Here is a 21,254-nt window from a genome sequence, read left to right as displayed (position 1 = left end):
AATCGTCAAGAAATGTCTGCCACACCCCTAAGTCTGCCCTGACCCTCATGGAAATTCGCACCCTATGATGCGGTTGTACAGCTCTGGACATGGCCATGCCTAGCCTCCTGCAAATAGTCCTCCTTGCTCTCACTACTCTACATGCAAAGTTCAGAAATCCCAGCAGTTTCTGTGACATTCTCAATTCAATCCTTCTTTTGGCCATCACTTGTAAAAGGAAATTTTGCATTTCTTCCACCGGGTGAATAGGTAGCAGTCGAAAAGCCGATATGACATTGCATTCACTTCCTGTCCGCACCCATGCACCAGGAGGATGGCCTCATCCACTGAGGCATACAATACCTGGAATTTTCCTCTGCAATGTAATCGTTTACCGAGCTGTCTTCTGGTTACGATACGTGGTGAATCATCCTGTGTTCTCCCACCTCCTCTTTGGCAATGCCCCCAGGGGAAAAACTATTAAATCTGCCAAAGGCCACTTGAAAAATGGTCCTGCAATCCTACCTTCGACCACTTCCTTTGCTAGCATTGCCTCTACCACCTGCAGCAACGGTTTTGCTGATTTTAAGTTGTCGGCCCATCTGTGCCCCCTCAGACCTTGATACCCAACTCTGAATCCCTCGGTAAAACCCCAGTGTAACCTGAACGCAGCTTCCTTCTCAGGGTAAACCGAGAGCCATCGGCTCATGGCCTCAATTCTAACTGGAGTAGGGGCCCTTTTGGCCAGACTGCTCCTGACCTCTGGAAGCCTTCCATTGTACTGCTGGGATAGCCAATGTGAGATATTGCGTGACGGGGTGTCACTCACTGCACTTGGAACACCCATGTTTCAAATTGCAGGGGTGTATCCCTTATTAAAATTACAGCAGGCCCCTGTAGTGGGTCCTGACTGTTCCTGAGTGTATCCTGCTCCTCCCACCCCCTGCTTCATGTTCAGCCCACCCCTTGTGAGGCAGGGTGGGGCTAAAAGGGCTGATATGACACCGGCAGCCCACTGGCCGTATGAGCGGAAGTCGAGTATTGTGTGGACGACATCCACTGCATCCAAGCTCCAAATTCACCTCCCCCATGGCTTATCAGGATTAATGCTTACCCTAGCCCTAAACTCCTCATCATAGCTTAACCATGCAAAACCCCCAAAATGCATCTGCGCCTTGCAAATGATGTCCATGTATTTTAGCAAGGCTATCACCCTATCTAAATACTTCTTGCAATAAATGCTAGTGTCGATCAATAATGCTGATGTCCGGTTTTCCATGTTAAAGGCCACCCCCGGCCATCTGGTTAATTCCCACTCCTCTTCTTTAGACCCCTCTTTGGCCTGTATGTCCTGTGCAGCAGCTTGAAAACATCAGCATATTCGTGTTTCTTATCTATTTTTTGTCTTTTCTGACAAATGAGATCCCAGGGGCATCGCTAAACCCAAGTATGGTAGCCTCTTGTTGTACTTATCCTCAGATTTGTCGTCCTTCCCTTCAGACCCATCGCACTGTCCATCTGGAAGCCTGAGCCCAGCATTTGCATCACCTCATCCCCTTTCTTGAGACCAGCAGGTGTCGCCATTGCACCTGCCCACCCTGTTTTCAGGTCATCCACCAACCCATCGCATACCCCTACTGACCTACTCTGTCTCTTCTTTGCATTTACATCACCCCCTTCCCATGCGGCCCACTAATCGTGTTTACCTAGCAGCACTTCGCTACCAGCCGCCTTGTCTTTCCGACATGTTCGGCTGGTTCGAGGCCCTTCAGGCTTGGTGGTTCTTTCTTCCATGTTGGTCCCCTGTAAAACACCAAGGTATCTTGTTGTCCTCCCTGCTCTCCCCACTGCATCTTTGTCATCCTCGCGCAACACTCCTTCCTCCCATTTGTCACTCTCATCCTCATAATCAAGTACCAGTTCTGCATCCCCTTCCAACTAGGCACACCCCTTCTCTGTCAACACTTTTGCTCTTCCTTGTGCTACCGCTTCTCTCCCCACAGGGCTGTCCTTGGCTGCCAGTCCCTGTGTGCGTGCACTCGACGGAGGGTAGGCTGCTGCGGGCCCCCCTACTACTTCGGGCTCGCATCCCCAGGCCGTCTTGGGCCCCGCAGGGATTGACAACTTTCTATTGGCCTCACCTGCCAGTCTCGCTCCCCTGCCCCCCCAGGCTGCTCAAACCTGAGGGGTCCCGGACAAGACTGGGCCCATCAGCAGTGCAGGCTGTCCCTGTGCTCACCTCCATATCTTGCTCCTCTGGAACCCATACCCATGCCCCTTTTCTGTGATGCCCACTTGGCCCTCAAGCCCGGGAGTCAAAAGCGTGGGTAGCCACCATCTCAATGCCCTCACCAAGGCATGCCCCCTGCCCCGCAGGCTACAGTTGCCCTATCTTGGGCCGCCCACTGGGCCTGGGCCCCAGTACCCAAGTGTCCTGCCCTGGGGGGGACTCCCATTTCTAAAAAGCAAGCCTCCGCCCTCTCCCTTTCCTCACACATATGAGCCCATTTCTTCTCTAGTTGACTCCAAATCCACACCTGGGCCACTCTGTTGCTTGGGGCCTGGGGGCCCGGCCACACCCATCCCTCCTGTCCCTATCCCTCTTCCACCGCTTTGGGGGCATGCATCTCCAACTCATGAGGATCCCCCCTCCTAGGTGTCTGACCTACTGGGCCCAGACATGGCCTGTTTTACCTTCTTACTGGCTGGCATGAGGAAATGCCCCCACCTGACTGCCTCTGCATTGATTGTGCTGACTGGGGCCTCATTGATAGGTCCATCGGCCCGAGGCCCTCAGCGTTGGGCTCCCGCCCCTTCCTTCATTGCTGAGGTGTCAGCCTTCATGGCCTCAGGCAGTGACTGGTCTACGCTTGCCGGCCCCGCCCCAAGGCCTTCTGTTAATCCCATCGGAGACTGGGGCCTTGTGGTGAGGCTTTTCTTCCTGCCTCCGCTCTTCGCTCCTCCAGTCTCCTTCTTGCAGCTCCGCTCCCGGACCGCAACAGTGTTCTCTCTGGGAAGCGACTCAGGCAAACAAGTCGCCACCGCAGCTACAACCCCGCCCAATGCAAAGCACGTCGGTTGGAGCATCTGGACCCAAGCCTGGTCGAGGACACCCCGTCACATCAGATCCGCCCTGCCTGCCTCCCCAAGGGTGATCAAGGCCGCCCGGACCGCTTCATTATCAGGCCCAGCCATTCTGGCCTTGGCATCAGCCCCAACAAGGTCGGTCTCAGTTAAACTTGCTGCTAACTAAGTATGCCTACATTTAAATATGCTAATAATCACTCCAGGACACTAAGGGAAACAGTGAACTATACTAACCTGCACTAATTATTATCAATGACACAGCCCCTTCCAGTAGTGTTCGGTGTCAGGAAGAGGCAGGCTCCTCCTCTACTGATGCCTATATAGGCTACTTAATACCCTGCCCTTCCCCTAAGTGGCCCCATCCCTGACTTGTCTTTCCGGTCCCTGCAGGAAGCACCCAGGTGAAGACTGGTCTGCAACCCTCACTTGCCCCGGGGGCCAACATTCGGCTGGTAAGAGACACACAATTGAAGGAAGGAATGCAGACCAAATCAAAACATTCACCCCCAGTCAAGAGATCTGAGTGAAAATCCATCATTCTTTTGCTCACCATGCCACCCCAGCTTAGACCTGGCCATATGCAAATCAGTCTTGACTCTGTGCCTCATGGGAACAGTCCAGCACGAACTGCCAAGCCAGGTCCTCCCTGGACCGGAAACAAGCAACCTAGGACTGGTTTCAGGGTTTTACCCCTCATCAGCTAGGATAGCTTGAATCCAATGGCACAATGAGCCCGGTACCCATGTTCGGGCATACCCGGCAAACTTAGTGCGAGAAAGCAAGAGACACACAATTTATAGAAGGAATGCAGAACAAATCAAAACATTCACCCCCAGTCAAGAGATCTGGGTAAAATCCATCATTCTTTTGCACACCGTGCCACCCCATTTTAGACATGACCATATGCTAATCAGTCATGACCCTGTGCCACATGGGACCAGTCCAGCCCGAACTGCCAAGCCAGGTCCTCCCTGGACCGGAAACAAGCAACCTAGGATCGGTTTTGGGGTTTCACCCCTCTTCAGCCAGAATAGCTTGAATCCAATGGCACAGTGAGCCCGGTACACACGTCTGAGCATACCCAGCGCACTTAGGGTGAGAAAGCAAGAGACACACAATTGTTGGACGGAATGCAGAACAAATCAAAACATTCATCCCCAGTCAAGAGATCTGGGTTAAATGCATCATTCTTTTGCTCACCATGCCACCCCTGTTTAGACATGGCCATATGTAAATCAGTCTTGAGCCAGTGCCTCATCATCCTCATGGGAACAGTCCAGCCCGAACTGCCAAGGTCCTCACTGGACCGGAAACTAGCATCCTAGGATTGGTTTTGGAGTTTAACCCCTCATCAGCCAGTAAAGCTTGAATCCAATGGCACAGTGAGCCCGGTACCCACGTCTGGGCATACCCGGAGCACTTTAGTGTGAGAAAGCAAGAGACACACAATTGATGGACGGAATGCAGAACAAATCAAAACATTCACCCCCAGTCAAGAGATCTGAGTTACATCCATCATGCTTTTGCTCACCATGACACCCCAGTTTAGACCTAGCCATATGCAAATCAGTCTTGACCCCATGCCTCATGGGAACAGTCCAGCTCAAACTGCCAAGCCAGGTCCTCCCTGGACAGGAAACAAGCAGCCTAGGATCGATTTTGGGGTTTCACCCCCTCGTCAGCCAGGATAGCTTGAATCCAATGGCACTGTGAGCCCGGTACCCACGTCTGGGCATACCCGGAGCACTTAGTGTGAGAAAGCAAGAGACACACAATTAATGGACGGAATGCAGAACAAATCAAAACATTCACCCCCAGTCAAGAGATCTTTGTAAAATCGATCATCATTTTGCTCACAATGCCTCCCCCGTTTAGACCTGGCCATATGCAAATCAGTCTTGACCCTGTGCCTCATGGGAACAGTCCAGCCTGAACTTCCAAGCCAGGTCCTTCCTGGGCCAAAAACAAGCATCCTTGGATCGATTTTGGGGTTTCACCCCTCAGCAGGCAGGATAGCTTGAATCCAGTGGCACAGTGAGCTCGGTACCCATGTCTGGGTGTACCCGGCGCACCCAGTGCCAGAAAGCAAGAGACACACAATTAATGGACGGAATGCAGAACAAATAAAAATATTCACCCCCAGTCAAGAGATCTGGGTTAAATGCATCATTATGTTGCTCACCATGCCACCTCAGTTTAGACCTGGCCATATTCAAATCAGTCTTGACTCTGTGCCTCATGGGAACAGTCCAGCCTGAACTGCCAAGCCAGGTCCTCCCAGGACCAGAAATAAGCATCCTAGGATTGTTGTCTTTGTTTCACCTCTCATCAGCCAGAATAGCTTGAATCCGATGGCACAGTAAGCCACGGACCCACATCTGAGCATACCAGGCGCACTTAGGGTGAGAAAGAAAGACACGCATTTGATGAAAGCAATGCAGAAAAAATAAAACCAATTACCCCAGTCAGGAGATCTGGGTTAAATCCATCATTCTTTGTTCACCTTTCCACACCAGTTTAGACCTGGCAATATGCAAATCAGTCTAGACCCTGGTCCTCATTTGAAGAGCCCAGCCCGAACAGCCAAGGCAGGTCCTCCCTGGACCGGAAACAAGCATACAAGGAGCGGTTTTGGGGTTTCAACCTTCATCAGCCAGGATAGCTTGAATCCAATGGCACAGTGAGCCAGGAACCCACGTTCAGGCATACCTGGCACACTTAGGGCGAGAAAGTAAGAGACACACAGTTGATGGAGGAAATGCAGAACAAATCAAAACATTCACCCCCAGTCAAGAGATCTGGGTTAAATCCATCATTCTTTTGCTCACCATGCCACCCCAGTTTAGACCTGGCTATATGCAAATCAGTCCTGACCCTGTGCGTCATGGGAACAGTCTTGCCCGAACTGCCAAGCCAGGTCCTTCCTGGACCAGAAACAAGCATCCTAGGACCGGTTTCGGAGGTTCACCCCTCAACAGCCAGGATAGCTTGAATCCAGTGGCACAGTGAGCCTGGGACCCACGTCTGGGCATGCCTGGAGTACTTAGTGCGAGAAAGTAAGAGACACACAATTGATGGACGAAATGCAGAACAAATCAAAACATTCACACCCAGTCAAGAGATCTGGGTTAAATCCATCATTCTTTTGCTCACCATGCCACCCCATTTTATATCTGACCATATGCTAATCAGTCTTCACCCTGTGCCTCATGGGAACAGTTCAGCCCAAACTGCCAAGCCAGGATCTCCCTGGACCGGAAACAAGAAACCTAGGATTGGTTTTGGGGTTTCACCCCTCATCAGCCAGAATAGCTTGAATCCAATGGCACAGTGAGCCCGGTACCCACGTCTGGGCATACCCGGCGCACTTAGGGCGAGAAAGCAAGAGACACACAATTTATAGAAGGAATGCAGAACAAATCAAAACATTCACCCCCAGTCAAGAGATCTGGGTAAAATCCATCATTCTTTTGCACACCGTGCCACCCCATTTTAGACATGACCATATGCTAATCAGTCATGACCCTGTGCCACATGGGACCAGTCCAGCCCGAACTGCCAAGCCAGGTCCTCCCTGGACCGGAAACAAGCAACCTAGGATCGGTTTTGGGGTTTCACCCCTCTTCAGCCAGAATAGCTTGAATCCAATGGCACAGTGAGCCCGGTACACACGTCTGAGCATACCCAGCGCACTTAGGGTGAGAAAGCAAGAGACACACAATTGTTGGACGGAATGCAGAACAAATCAAAACATTCATCCCCAGTCAAGAGATCTGGGTTAAATGCATCATTCTTTTGCTCACCATGCCACCCCTGTTTAGACATGGCCATATGTAAATCAGTCTTGAGCCAGTGCCTCATCATCCTCATGGGAACAGTCCAGCCCGAACTGCCAAGGTCCTCACTGGACCGGAAACTAGCATCCTAGGATTGGTTTTGGAGTTTAACCCCTCATCAGCCAGTAAAGCTTGAATCCAATGGCACAGTGAGCCCGGTACCCACGTCTGGGCATACCCGGAGCACTTTAGTGTGAGAAAGCAAGAGACACACAATTGATGGACGGAATGCAGAACAAATCAAAACATTCACCCCCAGTCAAGAGATCTGAGTTACATCCATCATGCTTTTGCTCACCATGACACCCCAGTTTAGACCTAGCCATATGCAAATCAGTCTTGACCCCATGCCTCATGGGAACAGTCCAGCTCAAACTGCCAAGCCAGGTCCTCCCTGGACAGGAAACAAGCAGCCTAGGATCGATTTTGGGGTTTCACCCCCTCGTCAGCCAGGATAGCTTGAATCCAATGGCACTGTGAGCCCGGTACCCACGTCTGGGCATACCCGGAGCACTTAGTGTGAGAAAGCAAGAGACACACAATTAATGGACGGAATGCAGAACAAATCAAAACATTCACCCCCAGTCAAGAGATCTTTGTAAAATCGATCATCATTTTGCTCACAATGCCTCCCCCGTTTAGACCTGGCCATATGCAAATCAGTCTTGACCCTGTGCCTCATGGGAACAGTCCAGCCTGAACTTCCAAGCCAGGTCCTTCCTGGGCCAAAAACAAGCATCCTTGGATCGATTTTGGGGTTTCACCCCTCAGCAGGCAGGATAGCTTGAATCCAGTGGCACAGTGAGCTCGGTACCCATGTCTGGGTGTACCCGGCGCACCCAGTGCCAGAAAGCAAGAGACACACAATTAATGGACGGAATGCAGAACAAATAAAAATATTCACCCCCAGTCAAGAGATCTGGGTTAAATGCATCATTATGTTGCTCACCATGCCACCTCAGTTTAGACCTGGCCATATTCAAATCAGTCTTGACTCTGTGCCTCATGGGAACAGTCCAGCCTGAACTGCCAAGCCAGGTCCTCCCAGGACCAGAAATAAGCATCCTAGGATTGTTGTCTTTGTTTCACCTCTCATCAGCCAGAATAGCTTGAATCCGATGGCACAGTAAGCCACGGACCCACATCTGAGCATACCAGGCGCACTTAGGGTGAGAAAGAAAGACACGCATTTGATGAAAGCAATGCAGAAAAAATAAAACCAATTACCCCAGTCAGGAGATCTGGGTTAAATCCATCATTCTTTGTTCACCTTTCCACACCAGTTTAGACCTGGCAATATGCAAATCAGTCTAGACCCTGGTCCTCATTTGAAGAGCCCAGCCCGAACAGCCAAGGCAGGTCCTCCCTGGACCGGAAACAAGCATACAAGGAGCGGTTTTGGGGTTTCAACCTTCATCAGCCAGGATAGCTTGAATCCAATGGCACAGTGAGCCAGGAACCCACGTTCAGGCATACCTGGCACACTTAGGGCGAGAAAGTAAGAGACACACAGTTGATGGAGGAAATGCAGAACAAATCAAAACATTCACCCCCAGTCAAGAGATCTGGGTTAAATCCATCATTCTTTTGCTCACCATGCCACCCCAGTTTAGACCTGGCTATATGCAAATCAGTCCTGACCCTGTGCGTCATGGGAACAGTCTTGCCCGAACTGCCAAGCCAGGTCCTTCCTGGACCAGAAACAAGCATCCTAGGACCGGTTTCGGAGGTTCACCCCTCAACAGCCAGGATAGCTTGAATCCAGTGGCACAGTGAGCCTGGGACCCACGTCTGGGCATGCCTGGAGTACTTAGTGCGAGAAAGTAAGAGACACACAATTGATGGACGAAATGCAGAACAAATCAAAACATTCACACCCAGTCAAGAGATCTGGGTTAAATCCATCATTCTTTTGCTCACCATGCCACCCCATTTTATACCTGACCATATGCTAATCAGTCTTCACCCTGTGCCTCATGGGAACAGTTCAGCCCAAACTGCCAAGCCAGGATCTCCCTGGACCGGAAACAAGAAACCTAGGATTGGTTTTGGGGTTTCACCCCTCATCAGCCAGAATAGCTTGAATCCAATGGCACAGTGAGCCCGGTACCCACGTCTGGGCATACCCGGCGCACTTAGGGCGAGAAAGCAAGAGACACACAATTTATAGAAGGAATGCAGAACAAATCAAAACATTCACCCCCAGTCAAGAGATCTGGGTAAAATCCATCATTCTTTTGCACACCGTGCCACCCCATTTTAGACATGACCATATGCTAATCAGTCATGACCCTGTGCCACATGGGACCAGTCCAGCCCGAACTGCCAAGCCAGGTCCTCCCTGGACCGGAAACAAGCAACCTAGGATCGGTTTTGGGGTTTCACCCCTCTTCAGCCAGAATAGCTTGAATCCAATGGCACAGTGAGCCCGGTACACACGTCTGAGCATACCCAGCGCACTTAGGGTGAGAAAGCAAGAGACACACAATTGTTGGACGGAATGCAGAACAAATCAAAACATTCATCCCCAGTCAAGAGATCTGGGTTAAATGCATCATTCTTTTGCTCACCATGCCACCCCTGTTTAGACATGGCCATATGTAAATCAGTCTTGAGCCAGTGCCTCATCATCCTCATGGGAACAGTCCAGCCCGAACTGCCAAGGTCCTCACTGGACCGGAAACTAGCATCCTAGGATTGGTTTTGGAGTTTAACCCCTCATCAGCCAGTAAAGCTTGAATCCAATGGCACAGTGAGCCCGGTACCCACGTCTGGGCATACCCGGAGCACTTTAGTGTGAGAAAGCAAGAGACACACAATTGATGGACGGAATGCAGAACAAATCAAAACATTCACCCCCAGTCAAGAGATCTGAGTTACATCCATCATGCTTTTGCTCACCATGACACCCCAGTTTAGACCTAGCCATATGCAAATCAGTCTTGACCCCATGCCTCATGGGAACAGTCCAGCTCAAACTGCCAAGCCAGGTCCTCCCTGGACAGGAAACAAGCAGCCTAGGATCGATTTTGGGGTTTCACCCCCTCGTCAGCCAGGATAGCTTGAATCCAATGGCACTGTGAGCCCGGTACCCACGTCTGGGCATACCCGGAGCACTTAGTGTGAGAAAGCAAGAGACACACAATTAATGGACGGAATGCAGAACAAATCAAAACATTCACCCCCAGTCAAGAGATCTTTGTAAAATCGATCATCATTTTGCTCACAATGCCACCCCCGTTTAGACCTGGCCATATGCAAATCAGTCTTGACCCTGTGCCTCATGGGAACAGTCCAGCCTGAACTTCCAAGCCAGGTCCTTCCTGGGCCAAAAACAAGCATCCTTGGATCGATTTTGGGGTTTCACCCCTCAGCAGGCAGGATAGCTTGAATCCAGTGGCACAGTGAGCTCGGTACCCATGTCTGGGTGTACCCGGCGCACCCAGTGCCAGAAAGCAAGAGACACACAATTAATGGACGGAATGCAGAACAAATAAAAATATTCACCCCCAGTCAAGAGATCTGGGTTAAATGCATCATTATGTTGCTCACCATGCCACCTCAGTTTAGACCTGGCCATATTCAAATCAGTCTTGACTCTGTGCCTCATGGGAACAGTCCAGCCTGAACTGCCAAGCCAGGTCCTCCCAGGACCAGAAATAAGCATCCTAGGATTGTTGTCTTTGTTTCACCTCTCATCAGCCAGAATAGCTTGAATCCGATGGCACAGTAAGCCACGGACCCACATCTGAGCATACCAGGCGCACTTAGGGTGAGAAAGAAAGACACGCATTTGATGAAAGCAATGCAGAAAAAATAAAACCAATTACCCCAGTCAGGAGATCTGGGTTAAATCCATCATTCTTTGTTCACCTTTCCACACCAGTTTAGACCTGGCAATATGCAAATCAGTCTAGACCCTGGTCCTCATTTGAAGAGCCCAGCCCGAACAGCCAAGGCAGGTCCTCCCTGGACCGGAAACAAGCATACAAGGAGCGGTTTTGGGGTTTCAACCTTCATCAGCCAGGATAGCTTGAATCCAATGGCACAGTGAGCCAGGAACCCACGTTCAGGCATACCTGGCACACTTAGGGCGAGAAAGTAAGAGACACACAGTTGATGGAGGAAATGCAGAACAAATCAAAACATTCACCCCCAGTCAAGAGATCTGGGTTAAATCCATCATTCTTTTGCTCACCATGCCACCCCAGTTTAGACCTGGCTATATGCAAATCAGTCCTGACCCTGTGCGTCATGGGAACAGTCTTGCCCGAACTGCCAAGCCAGGTCCTTCCTGGACCAGAAACAAGCATCCTAGGACCGGTTTCGGAGGTTCACCCCTCAACAGCCAGGATAGCTTGAATCCAGTGGCACAGTGAGCCTGGGACCCACGTCTGGGCATGCCTGGAGTACTTAGTGCGAGAAAGTAAGAGACACACAATTGATGGACGAAATGCAGAACAAATCAAAACATTCACACCCAGTCAAGAGATCTGGGTTAAATCCATCATTCTTTTGCTCACCATGCCACCCCATTTTATACCTGACCATATGCTAATCAGTCTTCACCCTGTGCCTCATGGGAACAGTTCAGCCCAAACTGCCAAGCCAGGATCTCCCTGGACCGGAAACAAGAAACCTAGGATTGGTTTTGGGGTTTCACCCCTCATCAGCCAGAATAGCTTGAATCCAATGGCACAGTGAGCCCGGTACCCACGTCTGGGCATACCCGGCGCACTTAGGGCGAGAAAGCAAGAGACACACAATTAATGGACGGAATGCAGAACAAATCAAAACATTCACCCCCAGTCAAGAGATCTGGGTAAAATTCATCATTCTTTTGCTCACCATGCCACCCCAGTTTAGACCTGGCCATAGGCTAATCATTCTTGACCCTGTGCCTCATGGGAACAGTCCAGCCTGAACTGCCAAGCCAGGTCCTTCCTGGACCGGAAACAAGCATCCTAGGACCGGTTTTGGGGTTTCACCCTTCAGCAGCCAGGATAGCTTGAATCCAGTGGCACAGTGAGCCTGGGACTCATGTCTGCTTGTACCCGGCACACTTAGTGCGAGAAAGCTATAGACACACAATTGATTGACGAAATGCAGAACACATCAAAACATTCACCCCCAGTCAAGAGATCTGAGTTAAATACATCATTCTTTTGCTCACCATGCTACCTCAGTTTAGACCTGGCCATATTCAAATCAGTCTTGACTCTGTGCCTCATGAGAACAGTCAAGCCTGAACCGCCAAGCCAGGTCCTCCCTGAACTGGAAATAAGCATCCTAGGATTGTTTTCTTTGTTTCACCCCTCATCAGCTAGAATATCTTGAACACAGTGGCACAGTGAGCCAGGGACTCACGTCTGAGCATACCAGGCGTACTTAGGACGAGAAAGCAAGGGACACGCATTTGATGAAAGGAATGCAGAAAAAATAAAAACATTCACCCCATTTAAGACATCTGGGTTAAATCCATCATTCTTTTGTTCACCTTTCCACCCCAGTTTAGACCTGGCCATATGCAAATCAGTCTAGACCATGTGCCTCATGGGAACAGCCCAGCCCTAACAGCCAAGGCAGGTTCTCCCTGGACCGGAAACAAGCATACAAGGAGCGGTTTCGGGGTTTCACCCCTCATCAGCCAGGACAGCTTGAATGCAGTGGCACAGTGAGCCTGGGATCCACGCCTGGGCATAGCCGACGGACTTCGGGCAAGAAAGCAAGAGAAACACAATTGATGGACGGAATGCAGAACAAATCAAAACCTTCAACCCCAGTCAAGAGATCTGGGTTAAATCCATCATTCTTTTGCTCACCATGCCACCCCAGTTTTGACATGGCCACATTCAAATCAGTCTTGACTTTGTGCCTCATGGGAACAGTCCACCCCGAATTGCCAAGCCAGGTCTGCTGGTAGGTGGTGCATGCTTTACGTGGTCATGCATTAACATGGTGGCTTTTCTCAGAATAATAGTCAGCGCAGAGGGAGGGAATTGGTCTCAGCGGTGACTGCTAAATACATAGTGTCCAAGACTTGTCTGTGTAGATGAGGTTCGACAAAGGTGCATTTGCAAAGCTCTTTACACTGTTCCCCCCTGCCCAAGAGAATAGGTTTTTGCCATGTCACATCACAACACTCACCTCAGAATCCTACATAGTGCACCCCCTCTTAATGAATTCAGTGTTTTCCCGTGGCTTTAATAAGAGTCGCCATAAAAGGGCACTCTGCCAGCCAAAGTGTGCACACAGTACCTCCTTTCACAGCTGCCCATGTGAGAATCAGTGGACCCACATAACCCTATATCAGGTGGGTCAGTGCTGGAGCAGTATCTGTGTAGTAATGAAAGTGAAAGCACAATCCCTTTGCGTCCCTGCACCAATTTAATTACAGCAATGGAAAGTCGAAGTCTGCAACAAGTGCAAAAAATATCTGCACACAGCACTCAACGATTAGCCTTCTCTCAGGCCTGGGTGCTCTCTTAAAAGACTGCAAGCACAAGCACAGCGGCAAAGTTCCCCCTCAGCCTTGAGCGTGTTACCATATCATAATGACCCGGTCCTGGCAGCGGAGATAGGCAGGAAACTGTCGGCTTTGAATTTAAGGGCACTCTGCTCGCTATCAATGGCAGGCTGAACAAAGCAGGCGCCCTGCTCTCTGGTGTGCCGCGCAGAACAAAGCAAAGCACTGCCACCATATCTAAAGAATCCATTGCAGGGTGCTGGTGCAACAATCAGAAAAAAAGAAGTTCTTACCAACAACTTATTACGAATGGGAGTGGAAAGACACTGAAATTAGGCGGTGCTGCTCTGCAAAAAAACAGAAGTGAGGTATTTCCATGTTAACAACTTAGGATGCAGCAAATAAGAGTAGCACGGCTTTCAACCAATAGGAAGCCAGTAGGTGGGTGCAATGTCCTGTATTAAATACAGCATGTCTTCCAGACAGCGCATGCGCTGCCAACGCTCAACCTAAAAATGCAGATGATTCCCCATTCTTTTGCTTGTCCAAATCAACTAGCTTACTATCTTCCTCCCAAGTTTAATTTTTGTAGATTTTTTTAAATTGCCCTCCACAGTCTGTACATTTGGTGAAAGATTGCTGACTGTATTGACTAAAGTAAACTGTGGTGATGAGGACTGATGGGTGCAAAAAACTTTACAACCAATTGTAATAATAGTGAAGAAAGGGAGAGTCCAGTTGAATTGAGAGGTCCTACTAATATTTCCTTTTCATTTTTAGTTGTGATCTCAAATGGAGTTTATTGTCCCCTTCGCATTTGGATTTAAAATCTATTCCCACAAATTCCTTTATAGATGCCGCGAAAGGTAAACGTTCTTGTATGACTATGGATTTTGCTTGTTATACAGCATGACTTGTAGATGAGTCCGAGTTTTAAGCCCTACTTAGAATCTACATACTTGTATTTGTTTGAATGAGGGCGCTGATTTTAATTTGACTTGTAAAGTTGGGACACCAGTTGCCCTTCTATTTAGGAAGGCATGCTTTAAAGTCAAGTTTGTAACTAAATTGCCCAAACTGAAAAACTAGAATTACTGAAATCTCTAACTTATATTAAAATAATAAACATGAATAGTCAGACCAGCAAATGGGTTAACATGTGTTCTCCTCACCACTCTCCTGGGGATTAAAACCCAACAATCTCCACCACCGTACCCCTCTTGTTGGATCTGATATGTCATTTAAAAACGAATGTCCAAAGAAATAGAAATGGGTTTTAATTTGTGAATGATGCAGGCAAGGAAAAGTGGACCAAGGGTAGGTCACCCCGGCATCAGATCCGCTACACCACAGTTACCACCGCCTCTTTGGCCACCTTCCCGAACACTACAAGAGTGGTTCAGATGGTGGCGCCAGGCCAACCCAAATGAGCTAGGCTAGGTCCGACTCAAAACCTTGCCTATGTCATATGGATACAATTCTACATCAAAGCCTGCTGAATTCCATGGGAGCAGCTGCTAATACTGACCAAAGACCCACAGTGAAATGTTATACAATGCAGTCCTGCAGCAAGATGATTCTAAGCTGAAGCCAGTCATGGGAGAGAGGCATGAGCATGGTAAGCACAGGAGGAGGTGGAACATGTTAGAGAACTCAGAAATCATGAACAAATGAAATATCTCAGACATTAAGGAAAGGTGAATGAACTATCCAACAATCTATATCCACACTGCTCTCTGTGTAGCCAGTGAAATATGGTCTTTCTAGTTATGCAGGATTAGCAGGGATTCTGGAAGGAAATATGGGAGGCAGCAGAATACATCAAGTCTCACAATATCCCCCAGTTGACTGGCTCGGGTGCCAAGAAGGATCCTATCAAATATATGTGTCTCTCAGGGCCCTGATGAAAGAAATTGGGGTAACATGAATGGAACTGGAGACTCAAGGAAATGTAGGCCTGTTGTTAGACCAAACAACCTCATCTGAATTGCTCCTGATAGTAACGTAGAGGAGCTGCCTAATTGGGAGCCTTCAAGATAAAATAACAGAGATAACAATAATTTTGGTAGCACTAAGTGGATGCCACAAATTTGGAGGTCAAGCAACACCTCAGATAGAATCATCCAATTGGCAAACAACTCACTCAGATTTATTTGAGTCACTAAACAGGAAGTTAGGGGCATATTATCAAGCACGGCATGATTATTATCGCTGCTTTAGCGGCAGAAAACTGCCACTAAAGCGGCGATAATGGGCTTGATAATAACCATAGAGAATTCCAATAGAAGCCCATGTTCACACCAGAACATGGGCTTCTATGGGAATTCATAAGGGCGTATTATCAAGCCCATTATCACCGCTTTTGGCGGCAGTTTTCTGCCACTAAAGTGGCGATAATGTTAACGCTGTTTCTTGATAATATGCCCCCTAGTTCTGAGAACCTCCTGCAGTTTCATTAGCCAAACAGAAATAGCAGAGGCTAACTGAGGGGCTGATTAAGAGTCTGGTGCAGATGGTACTCTGTTGGAAGAGTGATGTCGCTCCCTCTCTGTCGAATTCTAGGTCCCACCGATCAATTTAGAGGTGAGTGAACTACCAGTCCTACGCCAATGGAGTAAAATGTACTCAGTCAGCTAAACCATCCTCAGGCAGCTGAGGGAATAGGGAACTTTTTAGGTAAGCCACCCAATTGTCTGTCCTAGAGTGGGCAGTCCAAAGTTTTTCTTTTTATTGTAGGTTTATCCTCGCTGTAAGGGACAATAAATATAGAAAAATGACACAACACCGCCTGTTTTGGAGGTTTGTTGAAAACTAAATAACTTTGTAAAAATTTGACAGCTGGCTGTCATGTGTGATGAAAATACTAAAGTTGGATCTTCATTTTGAAAATGAAACATAATGTCCGATTGCCATGAGAGTTTTTGCCCATGATGGGTGGGGGGCATTGAGCATTTTTTAGTTTTTCCTGGCAGTGATGGGCATTGGAATATGGCTGTATATCTCCCCATTTAAATTAGGTGGAGTTTACATACAGCCAAACCTCCAAGGGCCCCTTCTCCATTGAGCCAACAGAGGAGTTTAAGACCAGCAGGGATGGAGTAGTCTACACCTTCATCAAACTATGGTATCCAAATTTAAATTGGATGGGTGGAACACATAAATCAGGCCCTATGTCTTCCCTCCTTTAATCAAGAATATCAAAGTAGGCATACAAGGAGAGAATACGAGGAATCTAGCCATTACAAATTTACTCTAAGTTATGTAGATACAACCAAGCACTGCCCTTAAATTGGTTATGAACATTTAATGACAAAATCTCTTAACTGAGTCAGCAATTTTGAATTTATATTCCCTTGTTAGATCAGCAGCTATAAGTGAATGTTATTTAGCTCCCAAGGGTAAAACGCCCATTTCAGAACCCCTGTCAGAGGGCCACGTGGGGTTACGGGGCCCAAATGCGATTGAGGCCTTTTACTCCTGATGACTCGGGCCATGGATGAGCAGTCCAAGTCTCCCTTAGGGGGAAGTGAGAATACCAGAATAGTAAGCACATTTATTAACTTAAAGAGCGCAAAGCAGTGTCAACAAAATATTGTCCAGTCAAATACATATACTTATAGTTATAGTAAAAGAAGTGTTTTATTTCTAACTCTGCGCTTCAAAGAAGTTACAACACAAATAAACAATAACACATTTACCCTTATTGTTGGGGCTCTAGACTTTTACTGGCTAATCCCTGTCCCAGCCTTTGTAATATGGTTGGAGGTATTCCCCATTAACTGCTGGTCACATCTAGGGAACGCTCACTAGTAAGACTTGCTTAGGAAATAGCAAAAAGTGTCTTAATGCAGCAGCCCTCAAAGCAATGAGCCCCACATGGACTGATTGGCCCTGCTCTAGCAGCGAGGCGGCGCCTCATCAATTGACCAGTCCACGCGCACTCACAAGGATCATGTCTTGTTCAGAAAGTCGGAAGCACCCAACATGCACATGCTCTCCCTTGAGCTTATGTTGTTGGCTCCAGCTGCAATCGAAGGGTCTCCAGTGTTCCTCCTGCATAATAAGTTTTGCACTCCCTAACGGGGGAGAGGGGCTTGGATTCCGATGCTTCCGGTTGGAACACATTGATGTGGTGATGCGCCCACAGTGTCCTTAGTTCATGGGGCAACTCGGGTGCAATCCTCAATGATTCCATGTGACCTTCGGGTCACACGACTTCGCAATTCTCAGGTGGCTGCCCGATCCTCCACAGCACTCTTGACATTGGCAGCCCCTACTGGCACAAAAGGTTGCAGCAACCCTACCAAACAAGGCGCTTCTCCTCACCGCATGGTAGTCCATACCACACCAGCCCCTACTGGCATATGGGGATGCTACTAGGCTCTGCACAGGTTTTGGCCCTTGTTATCAGGCAATACCTTTCAATGCAGGCCCCTTCTCGCAACAAGGCCTTACAGGCTTTTACTCTCCCCGGAGAGCACTCTACTCACTGCTATCTTCACAGGGGCCCTCTCCTAGCAACAGGGTCACCGACTTGAATTTGCCCACTGCCAATAACTCGATTGGTGCAGCAGCTAGCTCCTTACATCTCACACCAGGAGTCAATTTCAACAGGACTTTCCACTGAACCTCGCTCCCTGCAAGGTTCTCCTCTGCCTGACAGGGCACACTGGTCTTGGCAAGCAGGCAGCAACTGGTTGGTTTTCCTTGGTGATGTCCCCTCACCCAGCAGGGAGACTAGCAGGCCTTGGACCCCAGCCCTGGTCACAGGCAGAAGTTTTGCAGAGTTTCCCCATCTCAGATAGTGCTTGGCAGAGGAGCATTTTGGGGGTTTCAGCCTCCACTTCTCATAGGCCATTTCCAGACACCTAATTTGATTTATGGTCAATCACTACTCTTTATGATTCCTTATCAGCCCCACTTCGTTCCTCAGATGTTTCCAGGTTCCTTTCTTCTGATCTCTTGATGAATCAAAGTTCCCCCTTTGAAGTGTACAGGGTGAGTCTCTCTCTGTTCTCCAGTGTGTTCCATCCAGCTCACCGGAATACAGCAATACAAACATCTGTCTAGGGTTATTTCTCTACCTCCTCTTGTCTTCACCAGCGAAGCATGGGCTTCCTAAAATTGAACAATAGGGTCCTCCATGTAATGTAACATTCCAGACACGCTTACACTCAGTGTATGCACTCAGCTCACATACTTTCCAGTACTGTTACCTACGTGTATTTTGCCACTCCACACTCCAGGCACCCGTACATTCAGCACACACATTTACTCTGAGTGCATTGCCCAGTTCTGTAGCCTTTCTGTATTGTGCCATGGTGTGCTACTTTTGGGAGCACACACTGCAATCAGGCACACACAATGCCAACACACACATTACTCATTCACACACTGCACCGCACCACATCATTAATGTACTCCTAGCAGGTATACATTACATCCAGTACATGCACTCAGCATGCACACACTGCAAAGCACTGCTCTATCCTTGTACTGTACCTTTCCTAGGCACGCATACAACCAGTACAAAGTCAACACTCCTGTGCTGCACAGTACTCTACCTCTAACTCATGTAGCCAAGGGGTGAGTTAAGCATACAGTTGCAGGACTTTAAAAAGGTGAGTGAGTAGGCCTCACGCCAGTGAAACGGGTTAAAGAGAACCTATGCACTCCTACTGATCACTACACGGTATGCTTGTGCTGCTTTACTCCCGGTGAAGGCAGTAGCCTTCCAACGCCCATAAGGGTTGCGATCTAGGTGCCTCTCCATGTCCAACAAGACCACAATCCATGAGAAGGCCGTTCTCATAGTGCACATACATTATCTATGTTTGCCTATGACAACAAAAAATCTGCATTAGGGATCCACATAACAGTACAGTTGAGCACCCAGGCAGGGGCACATGTCCTTTACCATGCAGAAGATTTTTCTTTCCCAATAGCCCATAACATTTAAAAAAAATGTAAGTGGCAATGGGAATGCCAATTTTAATCGGAATGCATCAAATACGAAGCAGGGTTTTACACCCAGTAAAAATTGGGTGTGCACAGCTACTCCCCATTCTATAGTATTTAACTCGTAATAGCACAGTACTGACAGAGTGAGAACACATTGTGCTGGGAAATATGAATGAGGAGTTTGCACTTGCCAGAAACTTATAATGAATGATTACGAGTTTTAAACATCTCTTTAATAGGGATCGCTGTTAAACTCAGTCTAGATGTTGTTTAATGCCAGCCTTAGTATGATTGGGTGACATTTTTTAACACAAGTGGAACTATGTTTATTGTGATTATATTTTTGTCAGTTTTGAGTCTTCATCTTCTTACACTTATACCTTACACATCATTTTGAACATTTGAGATTCTTTAAGTAGAATACGTCATTCAGACAACTGCTACCTTTTGGCAGGTTCACAGCACGAGTTTTGTTCCAGAGGGAGGGCTTTGAAAACATTTCTAATGCAGACGGCCACCCAGTCCATTGAACAGGTATTCCATGTAAGTTGTGTCCACAAAGGCATATTTCCCATACAGATTTCACATATACCACTGCCCAGGTATAATAGACAAAACTAATTCAAATCAAACTTACATTTATTTTGCATTCAAAACGAAAACTTACACTATTCAAGCATCCATCCACAGCTGAGCCTCACACACTAACTTGCCCACTCATTCGCTAACTATTGAGGGGTAATGTGACGGATTGAATACCACTTGAGTATCGTCAGCAGAGTTATAACATTGTACCTCAGATGACATATCAAGCAATAGTGTTTGTAGGAAATGACCATTCTTTTGAGTGTCCCCCCCCAGTTTGCCCAGTCTGTTTTGCTGAATTTGTACACTGTACACTTTACCCTGCTAAAATATTATCAGTTGTATGTCTTAACATACTGTATAAAAATGAGTGCGTACTTTATAGCTAACATAATGTTTTATTTGCTGTTTTTTTACCCCTGGATAAAGTATTGTAATTCTTCCTTTCATAGACAATTATGGAATTTTGATTTTTGTAAGCAATTTTATGCCACTACCTCACTACCTTCATCTGCTGAGTTTAATTGTTTTGCACTAGCCTTAATACTTGATGGATGTATGTGGTATTTAGGTAGTGTGAACCTAGCTGAGTTTCAGGGAAGTGTGTGGCATTGGTTCAGTTTGTACAATCCATACTATGTAATCTATGACCTAATATGGTTTGAGAATTCTAGAGCTGACTGTTGGTGCTGGACATGAAAGGAGTGAACAGGATGCTCAAATCCTATCCAGATTAAAGTGCTTAGCTTTTCTACTCATCATCTCATGTTATTTATTGGATGCCACATTTTGCAGACGACTGGAGTCTAACTAATTCTGGAACCCTTAGGACTCCAACTCTGTCCTTGAAGCGGGAAGTCACACAGGTACTTTTAGCGTTATTTTACCCTGTTTCTTTGCTCCTTTGCTCTTTACTGTGGTGTCATGTAGTTCCCACTAATCCATAGGATCTGCATGCTTGTTTGACAACATAAACTTTGGGCGAGGTGCTTAGACTGTTTCCAAGCACCCCCCCATGATATGTTGGCCTAGAGACCAGCTGGCTTACAGTGCCACCATAAGCCCCCCTAATCCCACCGGGGATCGAATAGTTTCTGGTAACCAATGAACTTGACAACCCTGACCCCTCAGGGATCATTGTAACAGATCAGAACCTCTTGCTCAGTCACTCGTGCTCTTTTGTTCTCAGAGACATATACAGAGAATGCATACTGGGAAGTTTTCAATTTATTTATTGAATCAACATTATTCTTGTATAGAATACACGTGCTACGATAATCAGTAGACAGAACCAGATAAAAATAGTTACAAGCACCAAAAGAGTAAACATTACATACAAT

This window comes from Lissotriton helveticus, chromosome 2_1 (genome assembly GCF_964261635.1).
Source record: "Lissotriton helveticus chromosome 2_1, aLisHel1.1, whole genome shotgun sequence".
In the NCBI taxonomy this organism is placed as follows: Eukaryota; Metazoa; Chordata; class Amphibia; order Caudata; family Salamandridae; genus Lissotriton; species Lissotriton helveticus.
The sequence above is the reverse complement of the archived record's forward strand: the minus strand, read 5'-3'. Positions refer to the sequence as shown.